This window comes from Pteropus vampyrus, unplaced genomic scaffold (genome assembly GCF_000151845.1).
Source record: "Pteropus vampyrus isolate Shadow unplaced genomic scaffold, Pvam_2.0 Scaffold681, whole genome shotgun sequence".
NCBI classification, from domain to species: domain Eukaryota; kingdom Metazoa; phylum Chordata; class Mammalia; order Chiroptera; family Pteropodidae; genus Pteropus; species Pteropus vampyrus.
In genome coordinates this window covers 761808-774539 of record NW_011889462.1, presented here as the reverse complement: position 1 = coordinate 774539, position 12732 = coordinate 761808, and the positions used below count along the sequence as shown (strand labels likewise).

The following is a 12732-nucleotide window of genomic DNA, read 5'->3' as shown; positions in this document are numbered from 1 at the left end:
TTTGTAAATGAAACGTTTGTTTAAATGTATGGCTCCCATCCCCACCACATTTTCAGGATTCCTAGAGCAAATGCAGAACCTTTTGGAAACTTTAGGGGGTCCTCTGCATCAGTGAGGATTTTGGCTTAACCTTTGGATCCTCTTTAGTCACACTACCTGAGGGCAGGAGGGGTGGGAGACGGCTTCTCCTGCCAGGCGAAGGCCATCAGGATGCTAAAAGTGGCTTCGACTCTCTGGAACCTGTGACTCTAAATTATAAGTAAGAGTCTGCTCATTTGGAGAGGGGAGGAGTAGAAAGCTAAGTATTTACTGGGTGAGCTGCTTCACCTACTAGCTCTGCCACCCATCACGGAGGGGAGTGAGGAGGGTTCCAGGAGGCCTCTTGGTTTGGATAGAGGCTCAGGGAGACACGGGGGACAAATGGCAGTGTATTGTGTCTGTATTTTGTGTGCCATGAGGTGCAAGCCAGTGTCTTGGGCCTCCTCTCTCTTGCTGCACATGGCAAGAATGAGGCCTCACCATGCACCCCCCACCCCAAACAGGAGAGGTCAGGTGGCAAAGGCAGCTGCACCTCTTTAGTTACCCCTACCATCTCACTTAATCTTCCATCCTCCAATCCTGCTGTTCCCCAACTGGGTTCCCAGACCAGAAAATGCAGCAAAAAATAATGGGCCAGCAGTGGACAGGTCACTTCACTATGGCTTCTCAGGATCTCATCTGCATTTCAGGGTGCTGGGGGAGGGTGAGAGGCAGGGGTGCACCCCCACCTGTGGGGCAGCCAAGGGTCACTAAGGGCAGCAGGCACCAAGGCCTCCAGCTGGAAAGGCACAGGGGTGCCACACCAAGTGTAGCCCACTTCCCTTTTCTAGTCCTCCTTCCTCTCCCCTTCTTTAATACTGTTGTTGTGATGAGCCCGTTGTCTCTCCTTCCCTCACTCTATACCCCCTCCCGTCTCTACTCCAGAACCTATGATTTTTTTGGAGTTGTGACTGTGGTCCCTGGACTCCAATCCCCACCTAGGGCCAGGTGACACTTGCCCAGTGACCTGCCAGTGGTCAGGCCCTCTGGGTGTCATCTGCACACTTGAGTAACACCTATTTTAGAGTCTTAGAGCTTATCTCACCACCATTTCCAGAGATTCCAGTGGGCCTAAGAGGTTCCAGAAGCCAGGGCCCAGCAAACCAGACCTTGCATCTGCCCCCAGGGTGGCCCAGACCTGTCCGCCCTCTAGCTCAGGTGCTTGGATCCTTGGCCACAAGGGACCCACTTCCCCGAGCTCTGCTGCCCATCCACCTCTGGCTTTTCCACCCACAGTGAAGGAAGGGCCCAACCCCAATGACCCTCCTCCGGAAACAGAAAGGTATAAGCAGGAAGCTACCTTCTAGGGGCGGGGGGTGTCCTTCCCCTCCCTAAACCCTAGCTCTCAGGTGATCCTAAATTTGAGCTGAAATGTGTCTCCCTTCAGCTCCAGAGAGCCCTGGTCCTATCTGCTGGTGCCACATGCCACAAATACTCAGGGTTTGGCAGCAAGCATGGGCTGGGAGTCCAGTAGGCTGGATTTGAGGCCTGGCCACATTATAAACTGGGAACCAGGACCCTACTCTGCAAGACCGCACCTCCAGCACCTGTTTCACAAGTGGCAGTGAGAAAGCATGAGGCCACCATGCTCAGGACATGCTTAGTATCTGCTGGTTTGGGTGGCATCAGAACTGCAGGATACTGATGGGCACTTCGCAAAGTTACCTGCTGCCTTCATAGATACAGATTATAGGGCTGGTGCTGCCTTTTGCCCTTATTCCCCCTCTGGGGCCCCTCTCACTTCCCCATACCCAGCACAGTCAATGTGGCCCTCCACAGACAGACAGAAAATGGAGAAAAGCGGCCTCTTGCTTCTAGGCAGGCAGATCCATGACCTGGTTGTACTACCCTATATTGACATGTGGGGCCCAGAGCTGGCTCTGGCCTAAGGGTGGCTGCTTGGGCCCACCAAGGGCGGGGAGTGACAGGGGGCAACAGACTTCTGTGGACAGGCCTCTTTAACCCTCACCCTCCTCCCTCTGCACCCCTGTGGACTTTCCAGCAGAGAAGTCCTTGGGAGGACACGGCTGGCCCCATCCCTGCAGCTCCCATCTCTGCAGCTCCCATCTCTGCATCCTCCTAGGCCAGTGGGCATTAAACCAAGCTTCAAGAAATCATATTCACAACTGGAAAGTCACCTTCAAAATCTATCACCACACACCAAAATTAACTCAAAATGGATTAAGGACCTGAATATAAGATCTGAAACAGTAAAATGCATAGAAAGAAACATAAGAACTAAACTCAAGGACCTTGGACTTAAAGAGGATTTTAGGAATTTGACCTCAAAGGCAAGTGAAGTAAAAGCAAAAATAAATGAATGGGACTACATCAAACTAAAAAGCTTCTGTTCAGCAAAAGTAATCATCAACAAGGTAAAGAGACAACCATCCAAATGGGAAAATATATTTGCAAGCAACACCTCCGATAAGGGCCTAATATCCAAAATATACAAAGAACTCATACAACTCAATAACAACAACAAAACAAATGATCCAATCAAAAAATGGGCAGTGGACCTGGACAGACACTTCTCCCTAGAGGACATACAAATGGTCAACAAATATATGAAAAGATGCTCAACATCGCTAGCTATTAGGGAAATGCAAATCACAACCACAATGAGATACCATCTCACACCTGTTAGAATAGCTATAATCAACAGGACAAGTGGAAGTGGAGAAAAAAGAACTCTCATACACTGCTGGTGGGACTGCAAATTGGTACAGCTGCTATGCAAAACAGTACAAAGTTTCCTCAAAAAACTAAGAATTGATCTACCATATGATCCAGCAATCCCTCTATTGTGTATTTACCCCCAAATACTTGAAAACCCATATCCGAAAAGATATTTGCACAACGATGTTCATAGCAGCATTATTCATGGTGGGCAGGACATGGAAGCAACCAAAAGTGTCTACGATAAATGATTGGCTAAAGAAGCTGTGGTGTGTGTATATATATATATATACAATGGAATATTACTCAGCCATAAGAAGAGATGAAATACTGCCATTTGCAACAACATAGATGGACCTTGAAATAATCATACTAAGTAAAATTAGCCAGACAGAAACCTTGAAAATCACATGATATCACAAATGTGGGCTATAAACCTAAAAGTAACAAATGAACGGGACAAACAGAGACTCATGGACATGCACAATGGACTACTGGTTACCAGAAGAGATGGGGGAGGAGGAAGGGGGAAAAATTAAAAAATAAAATGTTAAAAAAATTATGTATATATATTATGAAAAAATAAATAAACTGGCATAAAAAAAAAAGAAATCATATTCACAGATGCCATGAGAAAGGCCATATTCACCCTTGTGTGCCCTCTGAGCTGTAAGACATACTCCAGCCAGCAGGCCACTGCCATGCGAACCAGAGTCATGCAGTACCTCGCCTGGCGAGACCTCCTTGACAAAGGCCCAACCCAGAGTGATGCTGATAATTAAAGCTTTGTTACAGACATGTGATTCATGTTCCTTCTTCTGAATTCCTTCCTATTTCCAAATATGATTTGCATTGACTGAAAGAATTCTGTCATCTCCTCTTCATACTCCTTAAATATAAATTCTGCCAAGTCCAGGGGTTTTCCTCTTCTCTTTTCCTCCTTCTTTTCTCCCTTTCTGTCCAGTCGGCTTCTTCTGTGGCTGCTCAGGGAACAAAATGTCATTGTCTACCAATAACTATCCCATTATTGAGACTGGATAGGCTGAGTTCAAACAGGTTGGATTTCAGAGAATTCCTGCCCTTTCCACAGGGCAGGCATCTGGCACACTGGCTTCCCATTCAGGGCCCTCAAGGATGGAGGAGAATGCCTTGGGCCTCCCCACCCCCATCTCCTTTGGCTTCCTTCCTCTTGGGCCAATTCCATCGGTTTCCACAGGGGTTACCCAGCACTCACACATGAACAGGCAACTCAGACTCCTTCCTGGATGCTAAGCTGAACACAGTCTTGGACTAAAGAATGTGTAAACTGAGGTAAACTTGAGAGCTAGTCCTGACATTTCTACAAGTCCTCTCAAGGTGCCTCAGAGGTGGGACTGGGAGACTGGGTGCAGATGCCCATCTCAAGTGAAATTGCTCCTCTGGGATTCTCTTGATATATGGGGCATCCGCTTAAGACTGCTGCTGATCAGAGTGCGGGACAGTTGCAGGAGCTCTGGCCTGTAAGGGAGAAGCCCAGTTTCTGAGAGGGAGCATGAGAGGAGCAGCAGGGTGTGGATGTGAGCAAGTGAGAAAACGAGGGGGCTGTGTCAGAGCTTGGGGGTCCTTGAGAGGCAAGGAGGCTGAGCCTCTCTGGGTGGACAGGTGCGATGGGAGAGAGGCCATAGCTCAGGCCTTTCCAGGAGTGAGTGGCAGCTTCCACCCCACCCCCACAAGGCTGCCTGGGGATGCTGGGGTATGGAAAAAAACATATAGTTCTTTTATTTTTAAATGACATCTAATTAGGCTTTGCAATACTTTCCCTTTTTTTAAAAAACAAATAAAAATCTATTTCTTTTGCTTGAATTGTCATCTTCCTGGTAGATGCCCAGAGTGGTGCCCCTGGGACCTTACTGCACTGCAGGAACAGAGATATCTATGTGCTAGACAAGGGTAGAGAGAGAGTGCACCCAGCTCCCTGCTGGGCCCGGAGAGCCATGGCCTTGTCCAGTGGCCACAGCCTTTCAGAAACAGAACCAGGACACGTGTCTTGACCCTCCAACAAATACATCTCCCACCCCCTATGTCACTCTCTGTAGGTATTCTCTGTACACAGGAGCTTTTCTGCCACATGCCCCATGTCCCCTGGTCCTGAGGCTCATAACCGAGTGGCCAGAACCTGGCCAGCCCCCAGGAGTACCAGCAGCACAGTCACTTTTGTCCCTCCCTGGGGCAGTGTACTTACCCACACATCACAGCATAAGCTGCTGGCACCGCAGCCACAGTCCCATCTTCCAAACGAAGGAACAAAGGCCCAAAGGGCTTAAATCACCAGCCCTCTGTCTTATAACTCCAAAGCAGGGATGTTGGGGTCTGAACCCTGGTGAGTGTGACCACCATGATCTGACACAAACCTAAGACCATCTGCACAGGCTAGGGCAGGTAGGGGAGAAGGTAAAGGTCCATGGAAGCTGGTCAGGGCCCCTGTGAGGTGGCGGAGGCCTGGCTAAGAAGGAGATACCTGCTTGAGTATGCAGATTGGGGCCAGTGGGCTCAGAGATGCTAGGGGTCAGGCCAGGGTCTGAGGGCCAGTCATGCATGTGTCCCTGAGGGGCCCCGTGCTGGACAGCCTCAAATTCAGGCCCTCCCTGAAACAACTCAGCAGCCTCACTGACAATGAGTGACATTCACAGAGGACTTTCCCCGTTCTGGCCATCCTACACACCCCTACAGCGTCCTTCAAAGTATTCTTGTCCACTTTCCAGGTACAGCCCAGGAGGCTAAGGACAGCCTGAGGCCACACAGTCCGTTAGGCAAGGGAGAGCCAGGGACCCAGCCCAAGTCTCCTGCCTGCAGGCTATTTTTTTTCTGCCAAGTGTTGAAAATGAAAGGCAAATTCTGAGAACTGGCTCCCTGCTGTGCCCAGCGCTCTCGCACAATGCAGGGAGCTGCTCTGCATGGACCAGAGAGACAGGCAGAAGGACAATTATAATTTTCTATACTTCCTGACAAGTGGTAGATACCCAAAGAGACAAGTGGTAGGAAGGAATGAAAATATTGCCATGCATTCTCTCCAAATGGGGGATGGAAACGTGAAGAGACAAAGGCATGAAATACCATGCCTTAAACATGGAATGTCATGTTCTTCTATCAGAGTGCTCATCCACACATTCACATTGTTCATATATCATAGAACCAATGAAACCCTGATAGAGTCCCCAGGCAGAAATGTACAGGTGACAGAATGATGTGGACTCACAACTGAATAACAATAAACAAATGGTGAACCAAAAAAAATTCACTCAATAAATTCACTTGATAAAAGTTTCCTAAATCATATTTGAGTTAAAAGCAATCAAAACTCCAATTACAGACACATCAGAAAAATAACCCCTATAAGAAAAGTCCTTATAAAATTCGATATGGCCAAAGCTGTACTCAGAGAAAAAATTCACAGAATTCAATATATTTAAAACACACACACACACACACACACACACACACACACACACACACACACACACAAGAAAAAATGACAATGAAATAAATTCTTGATTCAAAAAGCTAAAAAGAGCTTCTAAACAAAACAGATGTACAACAAACTAGAGGAAGGAATAACTAAAAGATAAATTAATGGATTTAATAAAAGAGTATAGTTTGCTGATTAAAGTCAAGAGCTGATTTTTTTTTTTGAAAACACAAATTAAAAAGATAAACTGGCAATTCTAATCAACAAAAAGATGGAAGAAAGTAAGGAGGCTGGCAAAGAGAGAAGGAGGTAGTGAGGGAGGAGGCTGAGAGGGAGAAAGGAAATGCAAAAATACAGCTATTAGGAATTAAGAAGAGATAGAGAACCCTAAAGACTCCACAAGAACACTACTAGAAACAATAAACAAATACAGTAGTTTCCGGATACAAAATGAATGTTCAAAATGGTGAACCAAAAAAAATTTCCCATAGTGTTCCTATATTCTAAGTGTCAGAAAAAGAAGTGGAAAAAATAATTCCTTTCGCAAATGCAACAAAAAGAATAAAATACCTAAGAATAAATCTAACTAAACATGTGAAGGACCTACATAATGAAAACTATAAGACCCTATTAAAAGAAATCGAAGAAGATACAAAGAAATGGAAAGATAGTCTGTTCTTCTATTGAAAGAATCAACATATTTAAAATGAACATATTACCTAAAGCATTATACAGATTTAATGCAATCCCCATCAAAATCCCGTTGTTTTTTTTTTTTAAAGAAAAGGAACAAAAAATCATCAGATTTGTATGGAAGCACAAAAGACCCAGAATAGACAAAACTATCCTGAGAAAAAAGAACGAGGCTAGAGGCATCACTCTGCCCGACTTCAAATTATACTACAAAATAACAATAATCAAAATGGCATGGTATTGGCAGCAAAACAGACACACACACACCAATGGAACAGAATTAAGAGTCCGGAAATAAACCCATGTTTATATGGGCAAATAATTTTCAACAAAAGAGCCAAAACCTATAGTGGAAAAAGGAAAGCCTTTTCAATAAATAGTGCTGAGGAAACTGGAAAGCCACTTGCAAAAGAATGAAACTAGACTGTTGTCTATCACTACACACCAAAATTAATGCAAAATGGGTTAAGGACCTGAATATAAGATCTGAAACAATAAATTGCATAGAAGGAAACATAGGAACTAAACTCAAGGACCTTGAACTTAAAGAGGATTTTATGAATTTGACCTCAAAGGCAAGAGAAGTAAAAGCAAAAATAAATGAATGGAACTACATCAAACTAAAAAGCTTCTGTTCAGCAAAAGTAATCATCAACAAGGTAAAGAGACAACCATCCAAATGAGAAAATATATTTGCAAGCAACATCTCTGATAAGGGCCTAATATCCAAAATATACAAAGAACTCATAACAAAAAAACTCAATAACAAAACTCAATAACAAAAAAATGAACGATCCAATCAAAAAATGGGCAGAGGACCTGAACAGACACTTCTCCTATCTCATACCTGTTAGAATAGCTATAATCAACAGGACAAGTAATAACAAATGTTGGCAAGGATGTGGAGAAAGAGGAATCCTCATACACTACTGGTGGGACTGCAAATTAGTACAGCCACTATGGAAAACAGTATGAAGGCTCCTCAAAAAACTAAGAATTGATCTACTATATGATGCAGCAATCCCTCTACTGGGTATTTACCCCAAATACTTGAAAATCCATATCCAAAAAGATATTTGCACAACGATGTTCATAGCAGCATTATTCATGGTGGCCAGGACATGGAAGCAACCAAAGTGCTCCATGATAGATGATTGGCTTAAGAAGCTGTGGTACATATATACAATGGAATATTACTCAGCCATAAGAAGAGATGAAATACTACCAATACAACATGGATGGACCCTGAGATAATCATGCTAAGCAAAATAAGCTAGACAGAAAAAGTTGAAAACCACATGATATCATTTATATGTGGGATACAAACCTAAAAACAACAAATGAGCAGGACAAACAGAGACTCATGGACATGGACAATAGACTAGTGGTTAACAGAGGGGAGGAGGGAAGGGGGACGTAGACGGGGTAAAATGGGTCAAATATATGGTGCTAGAAATAAATCTAACTATGGGAGGTGAACACATAGTGTAAATATATATATGCCTTACTGTTGAATTGTACACCTGAAACTTACTGGATTTCATTAACCAATGTCACCATAATAAAAAATAAGTAATAATAATAACAATAATAATAAACATAATTTCCATCTTAAAGAAAAAAGTGAAAAAGAGAATGTAACTACAGATATGGAGAAGAAACTTTAAAAGAGTAGGTTATGTATATCTGTGCTAAAAGATCTGAAAGCATTTTGAACTGAGATATTATCTAGAAAATATAAATAACCAAAACAGAATAAAAATGTTTAGAACCCAAGAAGTCCAACACCCATAGTACAGATTAAGTAAGCTGACAGCCAACTAAACCTCAGCCATGACTAAGACAGTTTCTAAAATGAATTATTTTAATCCTTGGAGAATACGATAATTTTACATGATATTTAAACTAGTTCACCTATACAATTCAAATTGAAAATCTTTCCTACTCTTTTTATGAAGCTAACATAACTATGATTTATAAATGTGACAAATACATGCCCTAATAGAAAAATATGTATACATTTTTACCTATGAATATAGATGAAAAATACCCTAGGCACCATATCAGTAGAATGAATGTGGCAGCATTTTAAAGCATAATTGGGATTTAGTCCAGGTACATGGGGATCATTTTTCTCAGAAAAGCTAATAAGTCAATACATTAATAGATCCAAACACAGAAAAGTAATTTGATGATTTTGCTGAATATAAGAATGTCTTCAATGAAATTAACTATCTATTCTTGGTGTACGCTCTTGGCAATTAGTGTAGAAATGGAGCGTACTGTTCATGAAGAAGAATATCTATTTGAAATTTAAGGCCAAATTCGGACTTAACAATAAAACATTAGAGGCCTTGTCATTAAAATGAAAAGCAAGCCAAGACAATACCACTAGTATTTAATGTTGCCTTGCACCTTTTAGAAATCACAATAAGAAAATAAAAAAAGATACATTAGAAATGAAGAAACAGAATGTATCTTATGTGCTGTAATATGATTAATTTCTTGGGTTTTCCAGGAAGCCAAACTAAAAATCTATTCAAACTAATAAGAGAGTTCAATTATCAACTGTCTAATATACAATTTTTAAAAATTGATAGCTTACCTATCTACCTCCCCTGGGTACAGGTGTCTCCATCCTCAAAGACATTCCCACTCAGTCCACAGGAAGCGGGTGCTGTGAAGCTCACTTCAGTGGCAGTGGGAGAGGGGTGTGTGTGAGCAGGTACTTGCGCAGGGGCTGGCCCTGGGGCCTCATGGCTCTGCAGGTCTCCCAGATATTGGCCAGGGACTTGTTCTCCCAAATGGGTCAGCTTTGACACCCATCAGCCACCAGCCTGAAGCCCCCTTTCCTGACCCATGACACCACACCATTCCACCTTCTGGGCTGGACACTGCCAGTTTCCAGCCTCCTCTAGGAACTTGCTGTCCCTCTTCTAAAAATGTTGCATGTGGCCCTGGTGCCCCAAGGAAGGGCAAGCTTTGGGGTCGGCCAGTCCCAGAATGAATGTGAGCTCCTCCTGCTCCTGGTGCTGCTGCAGGCTTAGACTCCTGGAGCTTCAGCTTCCACTTGTGTCACTGGAGCAGAGACCTTGTGAGGGTTAAATAAGACCCGCAAGCTGTTTCTCAGACCCTCTGACTCACACTAGCAGGCCCCAAGATGAGGAGGAGGCTGCTGCTGGGGCAGCTACACTGACATTTGGGAAATACCGTGGCCTTAGACCCAGTCAGGCAGGCAGGTGTAAAAGGGTCATCAAAGGCAGGGTTATTCCGCTGGAAGCTGAGATGCAGGACAGTGGGTTGTCCGAAAAAAAAAAAAATACCCACTGGTGACTGCAAGGCCACAGAGCCAAGCACTTGGGAGCTGCAGGGCTCCAGAGGGGAGAGAAACAAAGGATCACAGCAGAGGCTCCTGACTGTCATCCATAAGCTCCAGCCTAACCGCAGTCTGTCTGCTTCTGGGCTCCCCCTTGTCCTGGAACCCACAGAGACCCAGCCAGCTCAGAACCTGGAAACATCCTAATCTGGAATCCAGCTCTGACTCCTGACCTCCTGATTGAACTCAGGCAAGCTGTGGTCCTTATGGGCCTGTTTCCCCATGTATGAAACAAGGAGGCAGAACTAGGCAGTCTCCACGGGCTGTTTCCAGCCCACGTTTGTTCCCTCGTTCTTTCCCTCACTTATTCAGTCAAAAAAAAAATATCCATGAGGCCCTGCTGACCTGTGCCTCTTACTAGGAAATAAAAAAACCCATTGACCTTGATGTCTACCTGGGGAGACAAATGCAGTGTAAGCAATGTAGGATTAAGGGTCTTTGCTGAGTGCTGAGAAGGCACAAGGGTAGGATAACTAATTCTAAAGGGAGAAATCAGGGAAGCCTTCCTGAAGGAGGTGATTTCTGAGATGGGCTTCCAAGGATGACCAGGACTGGGTTTAGAGAAGGAAGAGCAGGGCAGTGTAACAGGTCTCCTGGCTGACACCCCAGTGCCAACAGACCTCTGACCCCAGGCCCTCCTCTGATCACTCACGAGCAGCTCCCATGGAGAGTGAGTCCCAAGAAGCCCAGAGGTGTAGAGGGTACAAGCAGCTTCATCTTGGGCCCAAGTCAAACCCTACCCATCCCAAAGTCAATGTGTGACTCTCTCCTCCAAGTGGCCTCCCAAACAGCTCAGCCCTTGAAGACTGCACCACTGTGGCCCCATGTTTGGTGGGTACGCAACCTGCAGGTGGTGCTTTCCTCAGTGCTCTTGCACCTCTACTAGCCTGCAAGGCACACAGCAGCCAAGTTGACACCAGATGCAGTGGCTCTCTCAACTGCTGGTAGAGCTCACATGAAGAGCTCCTCTCCCTGCAGCAGGAGGCCCAACAAGATGAAGGCAACATACTTGGGCAGGCTGGGCCCAAGGCCAGGCTGTCCTGAGCCAGCAGGTACAGGTGTAGGCAGTGAGGCCAGGAGGTGGCAAGGGGCCCACAGGGCTGAGCAAACTGAGGCTCTAAATTAGCACTCCAGACCAAGCCTCCCCTCAAACTTCAGACTGCCTGCCCCACTGCCAGTTGACATCTCCTCAGAGGTGTCAAATTGTCTCTGCCTCCCACCCACCTCTGCCTCCTCCTTCGTGGAGTGGCCCACCTCTCCAACTGTAGAACCACATCTCTGCCATCAGCAAGGCCTCATGCTTTACCTTCAGAGCACGTTCAAATTGGCCCTTCTCTTTTCCTCCACTGCTACCTTCCTAGTCTGAGCCCCGGGGCCACTGTTCCGACCCCAACGTCCTCTTACCCTCACCTGCTCTGCTCCTGACACCTGACATCTAGTCTGACCTCTGGACACAGGAGGCTTCCTCTTCAAAGCCCTGCCCAACCTTTTCTTGGTGTGCCCCTCTGGTCCCACTGCCACACATCTCCCTCCCTTCCCTCTATTAGGTCTTCATGCACAGGTCACACATGCTGAGGCCTCCCTTGACCACCCTACTGAAAGTACAAACAACACTCCCACACTGGTAGTATTCTGGGCATCAAAATATTGGACCCCTACTTGCCAGGATGAGCAGAATTGTCATTACTTGTCTTAGTGAAGCCCTCCTCTGGTACCCCTATCAGCACTGGGCTGTCAGCTCCACGCTAAGGGGGCCTGGAACTGTGGGATGTCCTGCACCTGGATCGTACTGCCAGATGCATCTCAAAGGGAGGGTTTTAACGAACAGCCAGGGAAATGCAACTCTGCCTCATGTTCAGGACTAATTCTAGGATGTTTTTGGCTTCCCCTCCAATAGAGAGGAAGCTGCCCCCCACCCTGGAACCCACACTCCTTGAAGCCCCACCCTGGAGCTTCACTCTCCTAAAATACATGTATTTGTGGGCTTACACAGGCACAATCCTGCCTCCATAAACGCCTCTGCCTCTTTTACACACATTCTATATATAAACATGCCCGCATTTTCATACTCTCCCTCTCTCATACATCACACATACACACCTCCCACATGCCCTCTTCATCACATACCTCCCCCTCTCCCTGCACCTCCTCCGAGGCCAACAGGTAGTCCTGAGCCCTTAAGTCTGGAGAAGGACCCAGGGTCATCTTGCATTTTACAAGCCTAACTGTGCCAGTCCCAGCGCAGCCAGCCTCTTGAGGGCCCTGCTGCCGGGGCTATTGTCTCCTGCCTCCTCCCCTGGCCCTGTTCACCCCAGGGGTCCCTATCAGGTGTGCTGGTGTCCTCAGCTATAGTTGATCACTGGCATGTCAGGAAGGGCAGTGGCAACCTGGGCTGTCCCACCCATCCTGAGCCCTGGGCGCTGCCCACTTGGCAGCAGGTGCCCCGGTGGAGACAACGCAG

The 12732-nt window shown here is 45.8% G+C and overlaps 1 protein-coding gene across 8 annotated transcripts in view; it reads right to left on the bottom strand.

The window, feature by feature from the left end:
- Nucleotides 1-12732, bottom strand: part of RASGEF1A (RasGEF domain family member 1A) — a 109409-nt gene that overhangs the window by 20097 nt on the left and 76580 nt on the right. The gene's annotated exons all lie outside the window — the stretch shown is intronic.